This window comes from Ornithorhynchus anatinus, chromosome X1 (genome assembly GCF_004115215.2).
Source record: "Ornithorhynchus anatinus isolate Pmale09 chromosome X1, mOrnAna1.pri.v4, whole genome shotgun sequence".
Lineage (NCBI taxonomy): Eukaryota > Metazoa > Chordata > Mammalia > Monotremata > Ornithorhynchidae > Ornithorhynchus > Ornithorhynchus anatinus.
This window is the reverse complement of record NC_041749.1, coordinates 98,985,677-99,011,016: the sequence shown is the minus strand read 5'-3', so window position 1 is coordinate 99,011,016 and position 25,340 is coordinate 98,985,677. Positions and strand designations below refer to the sequence as shown.

General features: G+C 39.4%; 1 long non-coding RNA gene across 1 annotated transcript in view; it reads left to right on the top strand.

The window, feature by feature from the left end:
- Nucleotides 1–24,863, top strand: part of LOC114806644 — a 71,398-nt gene extending 46,535 nt beyond the window's left edge. The window contains exon 3 of the long non-coding RNA XR_003754708.2: nucleotides 23,578–24,863. This is a non-coding gene — a long non-coding RNA (uncharacterized LOC114806644). The remainder of the gene's footprint in view (nucleotides 1–23,577) is intronic.
- The last annotated feature ends 477 nt before the right edge of the window (nucleotides 24,864–25,340 follow it).

The window sequence follows — 25,340 nt, the reverse complement described above, 5'->3', positions numbered from 1 at the left end:
AAGAGAACATCTCTATCTGTTACAATGAATGCTAAGCCGATAAAACCATCACTCCTCATGTTTTCATCTTCTCAATTAGATTTTGTGTAATAGAGAATTCCTTATTTTTAATTAACTGTTTCTAAGTTCTTAGTGGTATAGAGTCTTGCTGTTAAAGTCATGAGGAATAACATAAAAATGAAGAAATGTTACATTATTAAGTGTTCTGTCAGCTCTCCACAGCTCCTAGAAGTCTTGCTTTAAGGGTACAAAAATATTCGTGGTAGTGTTTTCCTTCCTGTGGAATGCTTTTTTAACTGAAGCAGTGGGTTTTCTTAAAATGAAGTTTCTAAACAGAGTAAGGAAAGATTGACTGATTTCCAAGAATGAAGGAAATGGTTTTAGGTTGTGGTTTAAGTTTAGGCAGGGACAGTATTTTAACTCATGCATGATGATCAAACCATTTTGGCATTCAGTAAATGGCAGTAATAAATGTATGAGAATCCTTGATTTTTCTCAAATGCCAAAACGAATATCCATTTTGTAAACACCCTTTGCTTCATCTTTTAGACAACTTTCTGTCCTTGACAAAATATCCCTTTTCATCCCATAGTTTTGCAGTTTTAGCCTTAAGGTCTTTGGGTTGACACCTTACCATAGGGCTTTTAAAATACTGTTATGTCCAATGGTTTGCTTCTCTCCACATATTTATAGACAACTTTAAAAAACTCCAAATGATAGGTGAAGCACTATTTCCTCTTGTAAAAACCATGCTGTTTTTCCCCAACTGGTAGATTTTTTTAAGTGCTCAAAGATTCTAAACCATTGTTTTACTGATTTGCCAAGTATGGAAATGGAACTTACCAGTATATAATTACCAGGATCACCTCTGGGAACCTATCTTATATATGTAGAGTACATTGACAGCCCAGCAGTTGCCATTTGTAAAAATGGATTTCACACCCTCACCAGAAAATCTGCATCTGTTGAGTTTCTTCAGAATTCCCAGTGAAATCATATAACTAGGATTTGAATTTGGTCAAAAACATGGCTTGGTTATGATGTAATATTTGAATAGCAATATCCAACTTGATCCAGTTCCTCTGACCTATACCAAATCACAATTAGAGGGAGAGCATACAACTGTGCTCTGAGAAGGATGCAGTGTAAATGCCTTCATGAAGAAAGAGTGAATGCAGAATTTCAGATGTCACTTCGGTGACAGAGTAGAGATATTTTGCATTTGTAATGATTTTGAGCTACTAAGTTTATTGTGAATATAATGTATTTCTGCAGCCTTTCTTGAAAATATTTATAAACACAGTAAATGACAGATCTATTTTCAAATAATTCCATTATAACTTTCCTTGGCAGCAGAACTTTTCGAGTAACATGCATTTTTTAAATGAATCTCCAATGAGGGTCCTGGAAATCTTCACTGGTCTAATTTATTTGGACTTGTTCTTGATTACTTTCTGTTTTTGATGATGGTGCCCTTCCTGACAATGCCAATATAGATCATATCTTTGATTTTCTAAAGCAGATAGGATCTTTTGCACACAAAATTCAGAAAGGGAAAATAAGACAATGCCAACAATGGGAGATTCAATGCAGGGTGCCTCTGGAAACCACATGTTTGTGTGAGGACTCCTCCCCTCCTGGAATATCCCTGTGTAGCAGTCATTTTTTCCCATGTATCCATGTGAAGTCTACTAGGTGACAAAAGTAGTAAAAACAGAAAAATAAAAAGGCTAATGTTGACCTTAGAAATCGTTAAATATTGATACAGAGCATATAGGCATTATCTATATACAGCACAGTACAGTATGTTATGGTGCCATGGAAAGTAATCTCCTAGATTGTAAGACATTGACCATATATAGGTTCGGTTCAGTCCTGCATACTGGGGGGGAACTAATGAAAACAACCACAAGTGAGAGTGGCAATGTTAACTGTAAATCATTTTCATCTATCTCCTCTGTTGGACTGTATGATTCCCCAGGTATGGGAATTTAATCCTTTACATCTATTGCACTCTCTTAAACAGCTAGTACAGTGTTCTGCATGCAGCAGGCATTCAGTAAATACTAGAGATTGATTGAAAATTATCTTTCTTTTTTTTTTTAAACTTCAACTTGAAACATGAAACAAAGATTGCTTTGGCCATTTATCCTTGGAATTCATGCCATGAAATTGACTAAGTATAGCATAATTCTCCTTAGGTGCTAATCTCAGGGTGATTCCTCTTCTACTGCATATCAAATATAGAGAACAAAAGCAAAATTACAGTCTGAGGCATCTTAACCTGTCCATGTTGGCTTTGATTTATAAAGACAATGTACGTTATGTCTATATTCCACATGAGAAGTGTACATGAAATGTATAATTTAGTAGGGCATGCAACTTAATAGCCAATATTTACTAGTAAACGATAATGATATAAAGATATCAATTTCTTCCCAATCAGGAATTGAGCTGGCAAGAGAGTCAGCCAAGAAAATGACTTGTACTACTTAGAGAGTACAGCCAAAGTAGAAAGCATTGGCTTAGGAATGAAGATGTGGCTTGGTATAACAAGCCCAGCAAGGGAAAAAATGCTTTCTAAAAGAATGCCACAGGCACAGTAACGTGAACAGATTAAACAAAGTCACGTGTGGACTCACCTGATTTGATCATTTATTTCTAAGCACCTTTGAAGTGACTTTCAGTTTCAAAATTCCAATGAGGGCATGTCTAAGCAATGATTTATGTTACTTCCATTTTCAGAATAGGTAACTTTCAAGTGGTGATGTATATAGTCAGAGTATCGCAGTAAATCACAGCAGCATCTATCTATGAGAAAGTTCTTTGATTATATTATCCCACCATTCTCTGTGATGCATTTTAAGTAGGAGATGCCCTCATATTGGTTGAGATGTTATATTGACAGTAAATCATATAATGATTTGACAACTTATGGGGAGCGAATAAGAAAATCAATGGCACTTTTGCTTGAGCAAGGACTATGGAAGCTAATCTTAATGGACTTGTTATCTTTTAAATATGGAATAGGCTAATTAATGTTAATAGTCAATAGTTACTGTCCTGCTACATAACCCTGGATGGAAGGAATCACTAGACCAATGACCACCAGGTGACACTGTGGAATTTTACAGGAACAAAGAAGTGCTGAAGTCACGACATCATGCTTTGGTCAAGAGATTCAGATTCTAGAGATGCAGCATGACCTAGGGGAAAGAGTCCAAGCCTGGGAGTCAGAGGAGCTGGGTTCTAATCTTAACTCTGCCACTTCTTTGCTGTGTGACCTTGGGCAAGTCACTCAACTTCTCTGTGCCTCAGTTTCCTCATCTGTAAAATGGAGATTCAATCCTACTCCCTCTTACCTAGACTGTGAGCCCTATATGGGACTGGGACTGTGTCCAACTTAATCATCTTGTATCTACCCCAGCATTTAGTACAGTGCTTGGCACATAGTAAGTGTTACAATTATTGTTATTATTATAATATTGTCATTTTTTCATCATCATGTCTCTGTAACAGTGCAGAGTCATACTGATTCAAGAACCTAAAGTTATCATATGTTATAGATTCTCTCCAGCTTATTATAGTTTCCTTAATGGGGACCCCAGTGAGTCCCAGGGACCCAGTTTTTGCAAGAAAAGTTCATAAAATGACAGGGGGGAGAGCAGTGGAATACCATCTCAATGTTCCTTTTGAGTTTCCCTATTTCCTTGCCTAATCGCACAGCATGATTCCAGTGTGTCAGTCTTTGTGAGGCAAACTGATGGTGAGATACACAAGCAGTTGCTTGAATTGTGAGCTGAGCTGGAAGGATTGTAAAGGACAGTAGAACAATGCCCATGCTGTGGGTTCTCTTTTTTATGGCAGAGGCTTCAGGAATATCTTGATAGCAGGAGGCAGAACTGAGAATAATTTCATGCATGCAAATATGAAGGAACATCAAAGGACAATCTTTATGTGTGCACAGTGCAGCTGGAAATTCCAGTCATACACTGAATTTTTCAATCACCTACCTTTTTGTGTCTGTTTCTCTTGTGTCTGGCCTAACCAAAGCTTGGAGGCTTAACTGACAAACCCAATGCATGCACAACAATTCATTTCATCTTTGGGGGAATTTCCCTATAGACCTTGTCCCAGAATGGCAAATTTTAGTGAGATGGCATCAGTTTTCAAGAAAAGCTTATTGAAAAACCTAAAACTATTTGTATTAATACAAGATAATCTGTGCATATTTTATATTAATAATAATAATTGTAATATTCATTGTGCTTACTATGTGCCAAGCATAGTGGATCCAAGATAATCTGATTCAGTGATCTCTGCCCCACATGGGGATAATTCAATATACCTGCACAATTTGGACCCTACCAATTACATGAGCTTATTGCAATATACTAAGCTGTATGTCAGGATTCCATGTAAGATCTCAGCAATCTGGTAGTGAGTTTGCCCTGGGAGTGATCCAGAGGTGGGATGCTTTCATTCCTTTTTAAATAATAAATGGAAGAAAAAGGAGCAGCATGTCCTAGCAGAAAGAACACGGGCCTAGGAGTCCGAGGACCTAGGTTCTAATTCCGGCTTTACAAGTTGTCTGCTGTGTGACCTTAGGCAAGTTACTTAACTTCTCTGTGCTTGTCTCCTCATCTGTAAAATGAGAATGTGGGACCCGGGCTGTGACTGACCTGATTAACTAGTACCTACCATAGCACTTAGAACACTGCTTGACACATAATAAGCACTTAAATATAATGATAATGATAATAAAAAGTTGAGTGAAGCTCAGCATATAAAACCTAGTTAAAGTGAAAAGTGATAGGAAAGGATGTGTTAACAATCTCCTATTAGGTATCAGTTTCTTTGCTCAAAGACAGAGAGGAATTTTTCTTTTTAAATTTCAATGTAAGGGCATAATGTGATAAACACTTTTATAACTATTTAAAATGCTATAGGCGTCTGATTCAGATAATCTTGTCAAAATGTCTCAAATGAGTGTCAATTTCCCTACTCTACCGAGGTATACACAGAGAAATTGCAGTGCTCATAGATCTTTCAATGCCTCAGAGAGTGGCTCTAAAGGAACCATGAACCCTCCAGTAAGCATGTCGAAAGGGTAAATATGTATAAACACAATATTCACAAACAATAATTTAATCAGAAGAGGACTGGAATTAGTGGAGAAAAGGAGGCATTGACTGGATTCCACAAAAGAAAACTCTCTTTATGAATAGAGACCCTGCTATTTGGCAAAGCCGTTGAAGATAATCAGATAAAAAGTGGCAGAACCGTGCCACCTCAACCATCGTCTAAGTCTTTTAAACTGCATTAGTCACCAGTTTAGCGAAGGCGGGGGCAAAGCGGGAGAAGAGCCAGGGTCAGAAATTCCAAAGAATCCCACTTCCAGCCCTCCTGGAGCAGCCTCAGTTTTCCCTCCTTTCCCTCTTCTCTGTCTGGACCAGGGACTGGGGCTAATGGAGGGGAAATGAGGCTCACTGGGTCATGGAAACAGTAGCAGCAGTGGTGGGCGTGACTCTCAGGACACAGCCGGGAGGGAGAGATGGGTTCGATTAAGCAGCAATTTTCAGGCGGGAGGAGTTGAGTGTGGTAGGGAGGTGGGGCAGGGGGCCCAGGGAAGGATACTGATTTTGATTTTTCAAAAACATTTTCTCTGACTATCAGTTAATCAATGATATGTATTGAATGTTTGCTGTGTACAGAGCACTGTCCTAAGAGCTTGGGAGAGTACAGTGGAGTTAATAGACAAGGGCCCTGCCCACATGGAGCTCACAGTTTAGAGAAGGAGACAGACATTAAAGTAAATTATGGATATGGACAAAAGTGCTGCGAGACTGAGGGTGGAGTGAATATCAAGTGCTTAAAGGATACAGATTCAAGTGCATAGGTGATGCAGAAGGAAGAGGGAGTAGAGGAAATGAGGGCTTAGATGGGGACGACCTCTTGGAGGAGATGTGATTTTAGTAAGGCTTTGAAGATGGGGATAGAGGTGGTCTATTGGATATGAAGGAGGGGAGAGTTCCAAGGAAGAGGAAAGATGTGGGCAGAGGTCAGGTGATGAGATCGAGGTACAGTGAGTAGTTTTAGAGGATCAGAGAGTGAGGGCTTGATTGTAGTAGGAAATCAACAAGGTAAAATAGGTGGGGGAGAGGTGATTGAGTGGTTTAAAGCTGATGGTTAGGAGTTCTGTTTATTTCTAATCCCGGTTCTGCCAGTTGCCTGCTGTGTGACCTTGAGCAAGGCACTTAGCTTCTCTGTGCCACAGTTTTCACATTTGTGAAATGAAGATCCATTGCCTATTCTCCCTCCTATTTAGACTGTGAGCACCTTGTCAGACAGGGACTGTGCCCTACCTGATTAACTTATATCTCCTGCAGCGCATAGAACAGTGCTATGGTAAATTTATATTCTGAGTCTACCACAGCTCTTTAATAAATAATAAATTTATTAATATTAATATCTGTCTCCTCCTCTAGGCTGAAAGCTCACTGTGTGCAGGGAACGTTTCTGCCAACTCTGTTATATTGTGCTCTTCCAAGTGCTTAATACAGTGCTCTGCCCACAGTAAATGCTCAAAAAATAACATTGATTCATTGATTGATGTGGACGTGATGGGCGACCACTGGAGGTTTCCTGAGGAGTGGGAAGTCGTGGACTGAAAATTTTTTTAGAAAAATGATTGAGGCAGCTGGGTGAAGTAGGGACTGGAGTGAGGAGAGAATGGAGGCAGGGAGGTCAGCGAGGAGGTGGATGCAGTAGTCAAGAAGGGAAAAGATATGTGTTTAGATCAGCATATTAGCAGTTTGGATGGAGTTGATAGGGTGGATTTTAGCAATGTTGTGAAGGTAGAACTAACAGACTGTGGTCTATTTTCCACTATTATCCCATTATTACCTGGGAGCAGGGGGTGGTAGGGGGATTTTAATAAATAATAATAATAATAATAATAATAATGGTATTTGTTAAGCACTTACTATGTGCCAAGCACTGTTCTAAGCACTGGGGTAGATATACGGTAATCAGATAGGGTTTACAGTCTTAATCCCCATTTTACAGATGAGGTAACTGAGGCACAGAGAAGTTAAATGACTTGCCTAAAGTCACAGAGCTGTTAAGTGGCAGATCTGGGATTAGAACCTATGACCTCTGACTCCCAAGCCCGTGCTCTTTCCACTAAACCATTCAGCAATTGTAAACTGTAAAATGTAAACTCTAGAAGTGGTCTCTCGGTCTCTATCTCTCTCTAATCCGGATTCCTGGGTTCTTTTTGAGGCACACCCAAATCTTCCTGATGAGTTCCTAGCTATCTTTGCTCAACTCCCACTACGACACAGCCCATACCCTTTGCTTCTCTAATACCTACCTACTCACTGTACCTCAATCTCTTCTGTCTCCTAGCCCCTTGCCAACATCCTGTCTCTGACCTGGAACTCCCTCCCCATTCATATCTGACAGACCACCACTCTCCCCATCTAAAAAAGTCCTACTAAAATCACATCTTCTTCAGGAAACCTCTGTCAAACTTTTCATCTCCCCACCCTATTCTCCCTTCTGTGTTGCCTAAGCACTTGGGTTCATACTCCCTAGAACTTTGATATTCACCCCACCCCCAGTACATTTATGTCCACATTCTTATACTCTCTTGTTTTCTACATCTGTAATTTATTTTGTCTGTCTCTCCAACTAGATTTTAAGCTCCTCGTGGGCAAGGATTGTGTCTACTAATCACATTGTATTTTCCCAAGTACTTAGTTCAATGCTCCACGCACAGTAAATACTCAATAAATGCAAATGACATATCGAATGATTGCCTAACCAAGACATGAAGGGTTATTGTAAGTTCTTAGTTAAGATAATGTAGAAAACTATATAAAAACCTAATTTAATGTAGGTGCCAGATCTGAGTTACCACTCTGGCAACCAAACACCTGAAACTCACCTGAAACTTGGGCAAGTCATTTAACTTATCTGACCTTCGGGTTCCTGTAATTTATTCTCAACTTAAACTAGATTGTAAGATCACTGAAGGCAGGGATCATGTGTACTTATTCTATTGTACTCTCCTAAGGGCTTAGTACAATACTCTGTAAGTGATCAATAAATGTAATTGCCAATGATGATGATAATGATTTATTGAGGGCTCTCTGGGTGCTTTGCACGTTGAAAAGAATGCACCCTCACAAAGTTTGGATCATCTGTTAAAGCAGAGCGAACACTTACTGTACTAAGTAAGGGTTTGACCAATCAATCCAGTCTGTCAGCTGGGAAACAGACATCCGATACAGCCAGGCTGTTCCCATTTGCTGCTGCAGTCAAGATGGAACAGCAACAAAATTCAGCTCTGCTCGTCAAGATAGGTAAGATAATGTCAAAAACTGAGGAAGCTCAAAAATTTACTTGGGCACTAGCTCTGGGTGGTCAGTCTAGTAACCAATTACCTGAAACTAACCTTTAACATTTTAGAATCCAAGAGAAGGAAATCTAACTTTGGTTTATCTAGGGTGTAGTGTTGTGTGCAGAGCACTGTAACTCAGTGCTGGGAAAGAATATGCAGGTGGGAATTAGATATGGTTCTAGACTGTGAGCCCATTATTGGGTAGGAATTGTCTCTATCTGTTGCCGAATTGTACTTCCCAAGCACTTAGTACAGGGCTCTGCACACAGTAAGCACTCAATAAATGCGACTGAATGAATGAATGAATGAATATGGTTCCTATGCCTCCCGGAGTTTACAATCTAAGAATAAAAAAGGGGAGAGGGGATTAACAATAGACCTGTAGGATGTTTATTATATAAAAGTACCTTTGCATCTGTCATCTCATTTTAACATCTTTGTGAGGGAGGAAGAGGCAGGTATCATTATGTCCATTTTGCAGATGAGAAAACTAAGGTATCAAGAGGTTAGGTGATTTTTCCCAACATCACATACAGCAGGCCAGGTCTCCTGACTCCCAGCCCCATGGTTCTTTCCACTACACCATGCTGCTTCAAGGATTACTTAATGAATACCAGGTGTATTTGCTGCCTCGAAGATTACTTAATATCCAATTTATTTGATGATCCCTTCACATATTTTACTTTTTTATTTTAAAAATCTAAATCTGCATAGTTGAAGAGGTTAACATTTCATCTAAGTGATCCAGCTAAAAACTGGATCTACCTTAGTGTCAAATCTTCTACCACCTTCCTCCTAAACTCATTGTGGGCAGGGAATGCTTTCACCAATCCTGTTATACTGTACTCTCCCAAGTGCTTAGTATAGTGTTCTGCACACAGTAAGCACTCATTAAATATGATTGAATAAATACAAATTGATTGATTCCAACAATTAAACATACAATAAAATGTTAGCCTTCTTTTCCCACATATATGCTAATTATAAAATGAAATGAAATTTTCAATTTTAATGATTCAAAATGAAAATAGCAAAATTTTTCACAGACCTTGGGACATGACTAAATGGTTATGCATTATATAGGACTATAGGTAGGGCGTGGATGCTCTTACTGGGCAGGGAATGTGTCTACCAACTCTGTTATATTGTTATAGTGTACTTGCCCAAGTGCTTAGCACAGTGCTCTGCACACAGTGAGTGCTCAATAAAATATGATTGATTGATTGATTGAATTTGGGGTTTTACCTAAATAACCTGAATTGTACCTTCAAATAATTTCATAATTAACGTTAAACCTACCTCCCACCCCCCAAATAATCCATACTTAACTATTTTTAGATGTGTGGCTTTTCTTAACCTTGCCATTGCTGAAATGGGCTTCCATTGATTTGTAAATTCGTTGTAATTCTGTCACTGTCAATAAAGTGCATTTACGTGATGACGTGCCAATATTCCCCCTGCTACCAATAGAATCAATGGACTTTGTTATCTGGGAGGTTAGGTAGTTTTGCTACGCAGCATAAACACCTCTTTCCTCGTAATAATAATGATGGTACATGTTAAGCGCTTATTATGTGCCATGCACTGTACTAAGAGCTGGGGTAGGTTCAAGATAATTATGTTGGACACAGTCCCCGTCCCACATAGGGCTCACAATCTAATTAGGAGGGAGTAGCATTATCAGAAAGACAATTACTCTTCCCAGCTTCAAAGCCTTATTGAAGGCACATCTCCTCCCAGAGACCTTCCCTGACTAAGCCTTCTTTTCTTTTTCTTCAGCTCCCTTCTAAGTCACCCGGATTTCCCTCCCTTTATTCTATCCACCCCCAGTCCCACAGCACATATATATACATATATATATATAAATGTCTGTCTCCACCTCTAGACTGTAAGCTTGTTGTGGGCAGGGAATGTATCTGTTTATTGTTATATTGTATGCTCCCAAGCTCTTAGTACAGTGCTCTGTACACAGCACTCAATGAGTAGGACTGACTTGTATTTAATCCCCATTTTTCAGATGAGGAAACTGAGGCACAGAGAAGTTACATGACTTGCATAAGGTCATACAGCAGACAAGTGGCAGAGCTTGGATTAGAATCCAGGTCATCTGATACCCAGACCCATGCTCTTTCCACTAGGCTACGTGGCTTCCCTATCCTGCTCTACATAAAGTGTCTGAAGTTTCTTTACTTACCCGGTCTCTATGATTATATTTTTGCTTATGTCATGTTCTTCTCTCTACATTTTAGAGCACTCACTTTACATCAGTCAATAAATGGTATTTCTTGAGTGCTTACTGTGTCAAGTACTGCATACTAAGCACTTGGGAAAGTACGATGCAATAGAGAGTCGGTGGACATGACCCAAACTCACACAAAGTTTATAGCCTATGAGGAGCTTACATTCTATAGTTTCAGCCAAGGTTTGGATACTTGTTAAGTTGGGTTGATCCCGGATTTGAATAGTTCAAATTAAACAAGGCTATCTATTAATGCTAGAAGCAGCCTGGCTCAGTGGAAAGAGCACGGGCTTTGGAGTCAGAGGTCATGGGTTCGAATCCCGGCTCGGCCACTTGTCAGCTGTGTGACTTTGGGCAAGTCACTTGACTTCTCGGTGCCTCAGTTACCTCATCTGTAAAATGGGGATTAAGACTGTGAGCCCTACGTGGGACAACCTGATTCCCCTGTGTCTACCCCGGCGCTTAGAACAGTGCTCGGCACATAGTAAGCGCTTAACAAATACCAACATTATTGTATCTGTGATGTTGATGCTCATTTAGTCATTTATATTATTTGCAATGGCTGAAAGGAGTAATTGTGTGTGAGTCATAGATATAAAAGCTACAACAAAGCTCTATTTTGAAATTTAAACCTGGTTTGAACAAATAACACCTTATAATCATCATTATTCCCCAGCTCATATATTTTTAAACCCTCCAAAATCCCTGTCCTAAAGATATCCTAGTTCAAACTTTCTACCCACAGGGTGTTTTTAAAGCCCTGTTTTCCTTTACTCTTTTCAGTCAGATCCCACCTGTAAGCACTTTTCTAATACCCCATGTTGGAAATTAGAAAAGTGGGCACTGCATAAAGGAAATCCATGACTTAATTAAGGTCAGGGCTAGACAACATCAAATGAAATGGACTATTGGCAATCATGTGCAAATCTCATTCATGGTACAAAGTGCAGGTTTAGCCCTGAGTTATCTGGATTGGCTATAGACACAGCTCAATTTCCACTAGTTGATCTGCAAAACTTCCACATCACTTTGATTTCTTAATCCATAAAGGTTTCTATATTAGATCTCATCTATTCATATTAGATTTCTGGAATGAAAAGTTAACTCGCTAAAGAGGGCTTTTAAACACAGATGGGAAGAGGATAATGAATTATCTTTGCCATCTTGAAAAATGTTCATTTCAAAATAAATTTCCTGAAAAGCAGGATAAATACACTTAAAGATTGACAAAGATGGAAAAGTGCCCATTTTTTGATGTTCAGGTTCATCAGTTGATAAAGCACTTTGGGTGATAATGTTTTCAGACATTGCAAAAAAAGACAAAACAAAAACATAATTTCCATTCTCTACTCCATTGCCAGTTCCCAATAGTTGAGTAAACTCCCACAGGTAGCAGTTATCATTTGTTAACCCCTTTCTACTAATAGAGATGCACCAGATATTGCTGTCTTTCGATGGAGCTTTAATGATTTGTTCTCAGGTATTTTCTAATTAAGCATATTTATAATAGCTATAGTTTGGGTTGATTGTGTGTGTGTTTTTTTAATTGCTGAGAATTTTATTTTTTTAATTAGCTTTAGATGGCAGAACAGATGGGGTTGTGAATCCACGAGTGCTGTATCTATGTGATAATATATTTTCGTTCTGGCTGAGAGGATTACTTTGTTTTTTTAATTTTCTCATTAAGTAGCATCTATTTTTTTTTCTAAACCTCAACTTTTTTTTTCCCATAAATGTTATGTTATTTAACTTTTTATGTAGTGCCCTTGGCCAAAACCAAAGTAAAATCAAATATAAATTCATTACACCAAGAACTTCATTGAATTGCTAGTTTCGGGAACACTCTGAGGTACTTACAAATGGGCAAAGCTCTGCTGCAAAACACTTCGACCCAAGCACTTAACACAATGCATTTCCCTCAGTGGGCTCTCAGTAAATACCATGACTATTGCTTATATAACCAATTAATTACTAGACCGAAGACCTTTCACATACAGGTAAGTATGGTTCACTTTGTTTAGAAAAATGTCACAGTGTGAACAGGTGTTCACAAAATTACTCTTTATTTGTGTCATTTTTGCTCCTTCAGAACTAATGCTTCAGCCACCAATCCATTTGATTTCCTAAAAATGTGCTAAAAAAATTTTCCTGGTAGAATAAGTGAGTTTCACAGTTTATAGTGGATTTGAATGACACAACCATACAGTATTCTTTAATTGTTTTTCTTTGTAGTAAAAGACTACCTTCCTGTGCTACATTTCTTCCAACTCTTCAATATCTACTTTGAGACTAAACAGTAATATGTATTTGGTTTCTTATCAACCTAAAGTATTTCAAAGCTTTCCAAAGCATCACTATGTATGAAATATTACCAATAGCCTTAATTGGAAAGCATCTGAATGTGAACAATATTAAGCATTTATATTAACATTAAGTGAATAATAAAGTACAACTATTCCATGAAGAAATAGTTTAACATTTGCCATAAAGGAAACCACCTAAAGGGCCCATCTCATTAAAAAAATTGTTCAAAACATTCAATGTGTGCATATGGAAGGAAGATTTTGTGACCACCACTTTGTTACATTTCATTTTGATCAATTTTCAAATGCTTCTTTTCTTTTAATAGGACAAGAAAGTGGGTGAATGGGCAGCTTATTTTATTTCTTAATGGCTGCTTCCACCTTTCCCCATCTTAATCATTGGTATTTATTAAGCCCCTACTGTGTGCAGAACACTGTACTAAGCCCTTGGAAGAGTCCAGTAATAGAGCTAGAAAAAATGGTCCTGCACACTGTACTAAGCCCTTGGGAGAGCCCAATAATAAAGCTAGAAGAAACAGTCCTGCCTTCTCAAAGAGCCTCAGAAGGCAATACACAGATTCTTCTTTTTCTTTTGTGAGGATCAGTGATCAGTAAGATGATTGCATTCTTCTCTTTTTAGAAAATAATGTCTGTTTTGTTTCCATTAATTTATTTGCCAAGCTCTCCTGAACCCATGGAATGGACATGGACCTAGAACCCTTGTGCACATTGTTTCAATTAAAAAGTCTGTAAATTTGTACTTTTGTACATTTCTAAGAGGCTTGTTATATATATTTTCTAAGTAGTTTCTCCCCTTGAGCAAAATTTGACAGGGTATTGCTAGGACTCAGTGCAAGTTAGGAAAACTAGTAGCAAAAATAGTGAACAAGCCCGAGAATCTAGTTTCCCTGTGTAGTGAGAGAATTATTTTCTATCAATAGCTACTGGAAGTATTACTGCTTTGATGAAGCCAAGAAGCCATCAATTGATGAGCAATAAAACTATCAGAAGGTTTGGAAAGTGCTTCCTTCCTGCAGAGAGGATGTAAAACTTTTATGGTAGAATAATACATTCATTAACACCAATAAATATATCAACAGTAATATGTTGGTTGTTCCCACAAGCTCTTCAAAAGTTGGGAACCAACCTTTCAAAGACATCATATTGGCCTATCTGATTTAAGAAATATAAACATTGATTATCTAGCAGATGGATTCCAGTATTTTTTTAAAAATTGCAGATAAATTTGTTTTGTTTCTCCCAGTGGAGATTTTTGAGTATTTAATTAAAGGCCTCATTGCCCCATCATTAAATTCAAAGAAGCATATCTGATGTGAGCACTTAAATGTAATGTCACTCATTAGTCTTTAATGAAGAGAAACTTATTCTTTCTCTAAAGAACAGCTGTAAAAATAGTATCTGTCACCCACAAAATTATATATTCCAAAGATTATGAATGTGTATTTAATGACTTAAAATATGTCTTTGTGGTGTATACTGTTCATTTTTCTTTTTCTTCAGCTTCATCTGTGAAAGAGGTTAATTAAAGCCAGGGCCTTAGGATTACTGATGCACTGCAGGATGCTATTCTGAAGCAAGAGCAGATTTCTACAAAATATTTATGACAGACAAAATGTGAAGCGGTCTGTTTCTCTACCTTGCAGAGTTCACTTATCATCCATTACTTTGTAGTTCGCTCACGATGTCTTAGCCATAAAATCAGTCATTAAACATAGAATTCACCTTAGCCTCTTTAGACTGTGCTCTCACAAAAAACATGAAAATTGACTTAGATTATTGGTTACTCCTTGGCTCTGCAATGTGGAATGGAAAAACCAAGGTGGAGTTCGGGTATTCACTTCTTATGAGATTATGGTTTGCATATCTGCTGCTGAGAGTAATCCATTGCTATTTACCTCTCCAACTCTATGAAATCCAATGACTTTTATTCATGCTTCAGTACAGCTACCTATCTGTGTATTGAAAGCACCCTCCACCCCTGATCTCTCTCCCTCTCTCCAGTCTTGCATTTCCTCCGGCCTTCGAGACATCTCTACTTGGTTGTCCTCTGGTCGCCGCAAACCTAACATGTCCAAAACAGAACTCCTTATCCTCCCACCTAAACCTTGTCCTCCCCCTGACTTTCCCATCACTATTGACAGCATCCCCATCCTTCTGGACTGTGAGCTCATTGTTGGATAAGGATTGTCTCTGTTGCCGAACTGTACTTTCCAAGTGCTTAGTACAGTGCTCTGCACACAATAAGCTCTCAATAAATATGATTGAATGAGTGAATGAACAAGCCCATAACCTTGGCATTATCCTTGACTCCTCTCTTTCATTCAACTGACATATTCAATTCATCACTAAATTCTGTCAGCCTCATCTTCACAACGGAGCTAAAACCTGCCCTTTCCTCTCCATCCAAACTGCTACCACTTTAATACCATCACTCATCCTTTCCCACCTGGATTACTGCATCAGCCCCCTTGCCGACCACCCAGCCTCCTGTGTCTCCCCACTCCAGTCCATACGTCAGCCTGCTGCCCAAATCATTTTTCTACAAAACCATTCATGACATGTCACCCTGCTACTCAAAAAACTCCAGTGGTTGCCCATCCACCTCCACATCAAACAAAAACTCCTCACCATTGGCTTTAAAGCACTCCATCACCTAGCCCCTTCCCACCTCACCTTGCTACTCTCCTACAACCCAGCCCACACACTTTGCTCCTCTAATGTTAACCTTCTCACTGTGCCTCGATCTCGCCTTTCTCACAGCCAACCCGTGGCCCACATCCTACCTCTGTGCTGGAACACCCTCCCTCCTCAAATCCGATAGACAATTACTCTCTCCCCTCACTTCAAAGCCTTATTGAAGGCACATCTCCTCCAAGAGGCCTTCCCTGACTATGCCCCCCCCCTTTCCTCTTCTCCCACTCCTTTCTACGTCACCCTGACTTACTCTCTTTGCCCTTCTCCCCTCCCAGCCCCACAGCACTTAGGTACAAATCTATAATTTATTTCTTTGTATTGATGTCTGTCTTCCCCCCTCTATACTGTAAGCTTAGTGTGCAGAGCATTGTACTAAGCGCTTGGAAAGTACAATTTGGCAACAAAGACAATACCTACCCGACAGTGGGCTCATAGTCAAGAAGGGGGAGACAAACAACAAAACAAAACAAGTAGATAGGCATCAATATGTATCTGTTTATTGCTGTATTGTACTCTTCCAAGCACTTAGTATCCCAGCTCTGCCACTTGTCAGCTGTGTGACTGTGGGCAAGTCACTTAACTTCTCTGTGCCTCAGTTACCTCATCTGTAAAATGGGGATTAACTGTGAGCCTCACATGGGACAACCTGATTTCCCTGTTTCTACCCCAGCGCTTAGAACAGTGCTCTGCACATAGTAAGCGCTTAACAAATACCAACATTATTATTATTATTACAGTGCTTTGCATACAGTAAGTGCTCAATAAATATGATTGAATGAAAAACTTCCCATGATGATTACCTTGCCAAGTTTTGGTAGTACTTAGAAGACTCTGGTCAGGTGTTATCTTTTCATCAGTATTGGGTGGTGGTGATAATAGAAGTATTTCCTTAGCACCTTCTGAGTATGATTAACTATACTAAACTCTTGGGGTAGTGACTTCACTTCTCTGTATGCCTCTGTTCCCTCATCTGTAAAATGGGTATTAAGACTGAGCCCTATTTGGGACAGGGACAAGGACTGGGTCCAACACCATTATCTTGAATTTACCCCACCGCTTAGTACAGTGACTGGCACAAAGCGCTTAACAGATACCATAAAAAAGTACAAAACATGTTCTCTGCCCACAAGAAGCTTAATAATAATTGTGGTATTTGTTAAGTGCTTAAATTTCAATATGGGAGACAGAAAAAAAATTTATAAACTGTAAAATCAGAATAAATGAATTGAATGTTCAATTGAATATACATATTGATGCCTATCTACTTGTTTTGTTTTGTTGTCTGTCTCCCCCTTCTTGACTATGAGCCCCCTGTTGGGTAGGTATTGTCTTTGTTGCCAAATTGTACTTTCCAAGCGCTTAGTTCAGTGTTCTGCACACAGCAAGCTCTCAATAAATGTGATTGAATGGATGAACATATACACCCAAGTGCTAAGGATGGGCATAAATAAATACCTAAGTGCTGGAAGTACCTGCTAAGATAATACGATGGTACACTAGACTATAAACTCCTTGAGGGTGGGCAACTTGTCTAAATATTGTTGCATTGTTGTGTTGTACTCTCCCAAGTGCTTAGCACAATGCCCTGTACACAGGAAGCGCTCAATAAATATGATTGTATTGTATTCTCCCAAGCACTTAGTACAATGCCATTGATTGATTAATTGATCGATTACAATTTGAGGTTTTAGTAATTAGTCAGAAAACCCTTCAGATTTTTAGAGGACTTTAAAGGAGGGGTGGATTGGATTCTGACAGGTTTTGGAAGACAGGAGCTCCAGATCAGGGAGAGGGAGTTTTACTAATGATGTTAGCAATTAGTTGTAGAGGTAAGTGAGTGGCTTATGCCTCTGAGTTGATTTGTATAACCCAAAACATCTCCATATCAACCTGGCAGAAATCACTTCCTCTCAAATGATGGCTGTTTAAGTCTCTGCTCTTGAAAACTTGCCATAGAAGTTATTGAGGATTTTGATTTGAGGGAGGAAAGGAGGCAGACAATTTCAGACACTGACTCCCTCCCTTTCTCCATTTTGGATCAGTAGTGCATTCCAGACACCAAGGAGGGTCAGTCAACATCACTACTCAGTCTTCTGCAATTGAATGATCAGTTTCCTGGGCCATCAGCTTTTCTATGGTATTGTTAAGCATTCACTATGTGTCAATAACTGTCCTAGGTGCTGGGTTAGATGCAAGTTAGGTTGGACAGAGTCGCTGTCCTGCATGGGACTCACAGTCCAAGTAGGAGGGAGAACAGGAGAACTGAGGCACAGAGAAGTGAAATGACTTGCCCAAGGTCACAGAGCAAGCATTTGGCAGATTAGATTGGATTAGAACCCTAGTCCTCTGACTCCCAGGGCAGTACTCTTTCCACTGGGCCACATTTCTTACCTGCTTATACAGATATGCTAGGACTAGAGAGTATCATTCATTCAATCGTACTTATTGAGCACTTACTGTGTGCAGAGCACTGTACTAAGTGCTTGGAAAGTACAGTACAGCAATAAAGAGAGACAATCCCTGCCCACAAAGGGTTTACAGTCTAGAGGGGTGAGACAGACATCAAAACAAGTAGTCAGGCATCAATGTAAATAAATAGAATTATATCTATATATATTTATATAGATATATCTATAATTCTACACATACATACATAAGTGCTGTGTGGCGGGGAGAGGGAGGGAAGAGCAAAGGGAGAGAGTCGAGGTGATGCAGAAGGGAGGGGGAGCTGAGGAAAAGGGGTCTTAATCTGGGAAGGCCTCTTGGAGGAGGTGTGCCTTCAGTAGGGCTTTGAAGGGGGGAAGAGTGATTGGCAGATTTGAGGAGGGAGGGCTTTCCAGGCAAGAGGTAGGACATGGGGCAGGGGTCGAAGGCAAGACGAGTGAGGTCAAGGCACAGTGAAAAGGTTAGCCCCAGAGGAGTGGAGTGTGCGGGCTGGGATGTAGAAGGATAGAAGGGAGGTGAGGTAAGAAGGGGCAAGTTGGTGGAGATCTTTGAAGCCAATAGTTAAGAGTTTCTGTTTGATATGGAGGTTGATAGGCAACCACTAGAGATTTTTGAGGGGGTAGAGGGGTGACATGCCCTGTATCCCACTCTCACCATCACATGCACATCACACCAACCTCCTCTCTGTACCTCAATCTCATCTATCCCGTTACTGATCCCTTACCCATGTCCTTCCTCGGGACTGGAACTCTTGCTTCCATATCCAGCAGTTGACCACTCTCCCCACCTTTAAAACCCTCCTAAAGTCAAATCCCCTTCAAGAAGCCTTCCTAGACTTCACCCTTTATTTCCCCATCCACTCTCCCCTCTGCATTGACTATGACTGCAGCCCCAAAATACTGATGAAAATATTCTAATTACTATTTCCCCCAATCCCTAATCTATGTTAATATCAGTCTCCCTCTGCAGATTGTAAGCTTCTTGTGGGCATAGCATCTACCAACTCTGTCGGATCGTTTTTTCCCATGTGCTTAGTACAGTGCTCTGCACACAGTAATTCTCAATAAATACCATTGACTGATTGATTGATTTGTTCTTCCAATATTGGTGATGGTTTGCCCAGAGCTATCATAGTCTCTTTCTGGGTTCTCCTGTGGTATTGTGCAACTGCTGGTCCTGTCAAAGAGGGCACTCTTTAGCTCCAAAACTGTGCCCTCTCCAAAGTAATCAGTCAATTAATCAATTGATGGTATTTATTGAGCACTTTGTGTCAAGCACTATACTAAACACTTGAAAGACTACAGTACAATAGCGTTGGGAAAAATGATCTCTATGCTCAAGGAGCTCACAACACTGGGTAATACCAACATTAAAATAAATTACAAGTAGGGAAAGTGGCAGAGTGTAAGGATAGGTGCCTAAGTGCTATGGGTCTGGGGTTGGGGTGAGTATCAAAGTAATAATAATAATAATGTTGGTATTTGTTAAGCACTTACTACGTGCAGAGCACTGTTCTAAGCACTGGGTTAGATACAGGGTAATCAGGTTGTCCTGCGTGAGGCTCAGTTAATCCCTATTTTACAGATGAGGGAACTGAGGCACAGAGAAGTGAAGTGACTTGCCCACAGTCACCCAGCTAAGTGGCAGAGTCGATTCAAACCCATGACCTCTGACTCTCAGGCCCGGGCTCTTTCCACTGAGCCATGCTGCTTCTCAAGTGCTTAAGGAGTGCTTAAGGAGTTCACATCCAGGTGCTTAGGTGATGCAGAAGAGAGGGTGAATAGGGTGGGGAGAAGAGACATTAACCAAGGTTTCTTGGAGGAGGTGTGATTTTAGTAAGGCTTTGAAGATGGGGAGAATGGTGCTATTATTGAGTGTGAAATCTACCTCTCTAGTAGGAATCTTTGTGTTCTTCATTTGCTAGGGTGGAGTTCATTTTCCAGACTATATGGAATCAGTCAATGGTATTTATTGAGCACTTACTGAGTCCAGAGCACTATACTAAACACTTGGGAAAGTCCAAAGCAATAGAGTTGGTAGAAGCAGTCCCTGCCCACAAGGAGCTTAAGTCAACAGGGAAAGTATGCCATTCCACAAAAGGAACTTGGACTAGAGATGGCTGTGAAGATGTCAGCTGAATCACTTGTGAAAGTGTGAAAAAAGGCAACATGGCTTAGTGGACAGCTAAGAGCAGTCAAGGGGACCTAGGTTTTAAAAGCAGCTCTGCCACTGGCCTACTCTTTGACCTTGTCAAGTCATTGAATCTCTCTGTGCTTTAGTTCCCTCATCTGCAAAATGGGGGTAAGGTACTCACTCTCCTTACCTCTTAGATTGGGAAACAGTGTGGTCAGGGATTATGTCTGACCTAATTATCTTGTATCTACTCAGCCTGCACACTTAGCTCCTCTAATACAAATCTACTTACTGTATCATGATCTCATCTATTTCACAGACGACCTCTTACCCAAGTCCTCCCTCTGGCATGGAACTCCCTCCTCCTACATATCCACAGATCACCACTCTCCCCATCTTTGACGCTTTATTAAAATCACATATTCTCCAAGAATCCTTCCCTAACTAACCTGTCGTCTCCTCACCCTAATCTCCCTTCGTTCTGCATCACCTATGCAGTTAGTTGTGCTATTCGCCAAGTGCTGTACTAAGCACTGTGTTAGATACAAGATAATCAGGTCTCATGTGGGGCTTTCAGTCTAAGTAGGAGGGAGAACAGGTATTGAATTCCCATTTGCAGGTAAAGGAGTTGGGGCACCGAGAAGTTAAGTGACTTGCCCAAGGTCACACACCAGGTACATGGTGGAACCGGCATTAGAACCCAGGTTCTCTGACTCCTAGGTCTGGGCTCTTTCCACTAGGACATGCTGCTTCACTTGGATCTACACCTTGATACTCACCCAATCTCCAGCCCAAGCACTTATGTATTACAACCCTGTCCTCTGACTCCCAGACCCGTGTTCTTTCCACTAGGCTATGCTGCTTCCCTACTGTATTTCATAAATACAGTTATAATTCTGGATTTCTGTAATTTAGAAGAGATACAGGTACTATGTATACTATATTCTGCTGCTTCCCCTATCTGTAATTTATTTTGTTGTTTGATTCCCCCACTAGATTGTAAGCACTCAATAGATACAATTCATTCATTCAATTCAATTGTATTTATTGAGCACTTACTGTGTGCAGAGCACTGTACTAAGAGCTTGGAAAATACAGTTCGGAACCAATAGAGACAATCCCTACCCAACAATGGGCTCACAGTCTAGAAGGAGGGAGACAGGCAACAAAACAAACAAGTAGTCAGCCATCAATAGCATCAATATAAATAAATAGAATTATAGATATATATACATCATTAATAAAATAAATAGAATAATAGATATGTACTATTTTTATATATGCATAAGCTATATGCAGGGAGAGCAGAGGGAGGGAGTAGGGGCGATGGGGAGAGGAGGAGGAGCAATCAATCAATTGATTGATTGATAGGTAGGTAGGTAGGCTAGTGATAGAGCTGGAAGTAGGACCCAGGTTTCCTGATTGCCCAGTCTGAGCTCTTGTCACTGGGCCACAATAGTCATGCTATATGGTAATTTAAAATGTTGTGCACGCCAGCATGGTGGACAGAGCAAACCCTTGAAAGACATATTAAGCACAGACTAATAAAGTGTAGGGTAGGCAAGGACCCCAGCAAATTCAGTGTTGCCTCAGCCCTCTAACACTGAGCCTTAATGCCAGTGAAACCTTACTTCCCTCCCCCTTCACATCATTCTGGAGCTCTTTTCCTGACCTGCCTCAGACCTTTTGGAAGGCTGAATGCTGTTATGACTTCAGAACTCTGGGCAGCCCAGTCTGAAATGTTAGGAGACTGAAAGTGGTTCCCTCAGCTATAGTGTTCATGTGCTTTTATTGTGATCATTGTTTCCTTGTGTTGTTTTGTCTTTATGAATTTGTTATGCAATTATTATGTGTCACGCATTGTAATAAGTGCTGGGGTAGATACAAGATAAGCAAATCCCAAAGGGGCCTCACAGTCTAGGTAGGAGGGAGAAAAGGTATTGAATCCCCATTTCGCAGATAAGCCAACTGAGGCCCAGAGAAGTTAAGTGACTTGCCCAAGGTCACAGCAGATAAGTGGTGGAGCCGGAATTAAAACCTGGTCCTCTGACTCCCAGATCCATGCTCTTTACACTAGGAAATGCTGCTCCCCTACTTACTCACTTATTAACTAGCATAAGTATTTCATAAATACAGTTTTAATTCTGGTTTTCTGTAATTTAGAAAAGATACAGGTACTTAAATTACTGAATTTCATTCAATACAGAGATGTGGGAAAGACTTACTTGAACAGTTAAAGAGAGTTAAGTTGGTAATGTTGTCTCTTTTTCTTACAAAGATAATGGCCATACTAAATATGCTGAAAGCCAACTCATTTCAGATTGTCATGAAAAAAAATGCTACAAACATATACCCAAAACAATTTCTATTTCGTATGAAAGAGAATAGAACAAAGAGGTTTAGATGAATTCCATGTCTAATGCTAGATTGCATAGCTGAGGCATTATGAAAGCTACAATCAAAATAAAGGACAGATAAGTGAACTTTGGTATGAAGAAACAGCAGATTTATTTTTTTACATTGGCGCTGCATAGAAATTCTACCCCACATGAAAACAGATAAAGACAGATAGATTTTATACATCACTCTCTCTACATATGCATTTCTAAAATACTTCATTCACCAAATACAAATTGAGTAAACAAAAGAAAAGAAAATGCAATCAATCATTTAGAGAATGCTAGAAATCCCCAGGTAACTAGACTGGGATAAAGGTTCTCTTCAGCTATTTTTTCAAACCTATAACTTGCTATATTTTTAAAACCTTGGTAACCTTTTTCTATTAGCTAAAGAGAGCAAATAACTCATTTGAATAAATGATTAGTGTCTGCCTACCCCTGCATACTCTCTCTCCCCACATGTGCACAGAAAAGAGGGGTATATATAATATGATATATATATGCTATGTATACCATCCTATAAGCATATGGAATTCAGAATTAAACAGACATCTTCTCCCTCTCTCTCTCTCCCTCTCTCAAGTTTTTTCTGTTCATTTTAATCTTTGTGAGTACGTATGGTGCCACTTCAAAAGGATTTATAAATTTCATACAGTTTGCTAGAAATTTAAGTTGATACCTGATGTTTTGGTCTTGAAAGAAATTCCACAATTTTGAAGTTTTGTATCTTATTTAACTGCTGTTAGTGATTAATTGATCTATTTTTTAACCTTTGTTACACACCCATGGTGTGTTGCTATGGTACACAGCATGTAGAAAGTTTCCCACTCAAAAAGAAACACATTTTCTAAGAAACAAAGGCAAATCTGCAAAAAACTTCCATGTACATAATGTTTTTTCCAAAAATCATTTATTGGCTTTTTTTTCTGTTTTCAGGATATTTGAAGGAAGAAAAGATGGAGGAGCAAATAGGAGGGATTGGGAAATAGAATGAAAAAAATGAGAGAAGGAAAATCGGATAAGTAAAGCAGGTGGAGGAGTCGGGGGAAAGGATTATATTGAAGACTATAATCAGAAGAAGAGAATCACATGAAAGGAAAGGCGTGGGCTGAAAAATGTTATACATGTTCTTTCTCTTTTTATCCCACATCTTTTTCCTTCAGCCTTCAGAATGGACTATAGTTCTTAAAACTTCAAACATCCAATTTGCACTCTCCCTCTGTTCCTGGTTTTCCTGCTTCCATTTGTCAAATCCAGTGTATTTGTTTATTATAGGAAAAAAAGGTAACCATCGTGTTATTTGTCTACATGAGGCAACATGTATAATTATAAATTGAATCTTCTGGATTAATTCTTTAGCATCATACTACGATTTACAAAAATGTTGAGGGTAAGGATCAAAGATTCATTTTTTAAAGAGCTCCCTGGACATTCCAGTAGTTTAAGGATGATATTTACTTCAAGTTCTCCTGAATGGTTGATATCAGTAAGATTTGGAGTATTCTGTAAAACTTTAGGAATTTTCTTTGGGTCCAGACTTTGACTTATTATCCAAATCTGCCCATGTTTCTTTCTTCCAGAGCCACTGTTTTACTGAATGAACTTGTCCATTATACTTCATCTTGCTTTCTAGTTAAAACACACAGAACGCCTTAACATTCAGAAGAGAGCTCCCTTCAATTTGTGCTGTCTCATTTTCTATTAATTCAAAGTTACCTCGATCTTGTTCAGATCCCTAAGTCAAATGGAAGTCAAGAACAGACAAGCAGAAAGAAGGAATCAGCTCATATTGAAACGGTTACTCATTGAACTAGCTTCTGAAAGTAGTTTTACTTTGAGAAGGTATTGAAGTTTAACACTGGAGAATTTCTTTCTGTGTAAACACACATATTACATTAACTGTGATTTTCTTGCAAACTGTATGACCCAGTTTTTAACCATGCCTGTATATACACGAAACAAGCTGTGCTTTGGATGAATGATATTTTCAAATTCATATTTACATGTGCAAAGCTCCAAAGATTTAGACACTTACAGAGGAGAAGCCAAGAGAGTAAAATCGGTGGGTGGCATTGAAACGTTAGGAATTAATCTCAAGGATGTGGTATTACTCATGATCACCTATGTTTCCTGCAGAGTTTTAAATGTTAATTACCATAAATAGTCATCTATTTAGGTGGGGATCCTGAATACATTTTGGGGGGGTGGTTGGGGGAGGCAGCGGTTCTTATGTCTGTGAGAATAAAAGCAGAGCAATAACATCTTGGTGTTTTGCAGTCTTATAGATGCAAACTTTTTCTAAAAGGCTCCTTAAATTTTGTGATATACTGGTTTATTCCAAGTCGAAACAAGTTGGCATATAGTTTACATGAAATATGGTATTAGAAAGATATTCATTGACCTCATTGCATTAGGAATAATATTTTGAGGAAATGCAAGCTCAGATCTTCTCAAAGAGGTCATATTAGGAGCAAAATTTAGAACCAAATGTGTAAATCATTATTTTGGAAGGGTGACAAGAAAGTGGTACAGGAAAAATGATATATCCCAGCGATATTTACACATGGGCATACACTCACCGTGGTTTGTATCTGGGGGTTGCATTAATTTTAGAACCACGTGAATATCGCATGAGTGGTAGCAGAAGCCTTACATCAGGCTTCTGATTTTGTGATTGCAACAGGATGATTAAAGTGCCC